Source organism: Micropterus dolomieu, linkage group LG23 (genome assembly GCF_021292245.1).
Source record: "Micropterus dolomieu isolate WLL.071019.BEF.003 ecotype Adirondacks linkage group LG23, ASM2129224v1, whole genome shotgun sequence".
Taxonomy (NCBI): domain Eukaryota; kingdom Metazoa; phylum Chordata; class Actinopteri; order Centrarchiformes; family Centrarchidae; genus Micropterus; species Micropterus dolomieu.
This window is the reverse complement of record NC_060172.1, coordinates 4,472,738-4,473,248: the sequence shown is the minus strand read 5'-3', so window position 1 is coordinate 4,473,248 and position 511 is coordinate 4,472,738.

Here is a 511-nt window from a genome sequence, read left to right as displayed (position 1 = left end):
TCCTCTTCTTCTTCTTCCTACTCCTCCTCTTCTTCTTCTTCCTCCTCCTCCTCCTCCTCCTCCTCCTCCTCCTCTTCTTCTTCTTCCTACTCCTCCTCCTCCTCCTCTCTGCAGGTAAAGGAAACTACTGGACTCTCGACCCAAACTGTGAGAAGATGTTCGACAATGGAAACTTTCGCCGTAAGAGAAAGAGGAAGGCCGACAACACGACCACTGGAGAGGAACCGACCTCCTCCTCCTCCTCCTCCTCCTCCTCCCCCTCATCAGAGCCCAGCCCTAAAATTCCCAGCATACACTGCAGCGGTGGAGGAAGCAGCACTGAGCTCCCTGCTTTCTTAGACGCCGCCGGCCTCAGCAGCTTCCTGTGTCACCTCCAGGACTCCTTCCTCCTTCCCGACACCGGCTGCCCCACAGTGTACATGCAGGTACCGGACCACGCCTCCCCCCCTCCCCCTCCTGCTCAGGGATACGCCTCCTCCTACTCGCCCGGCGCCGTGGTGCCTCAGTGGGA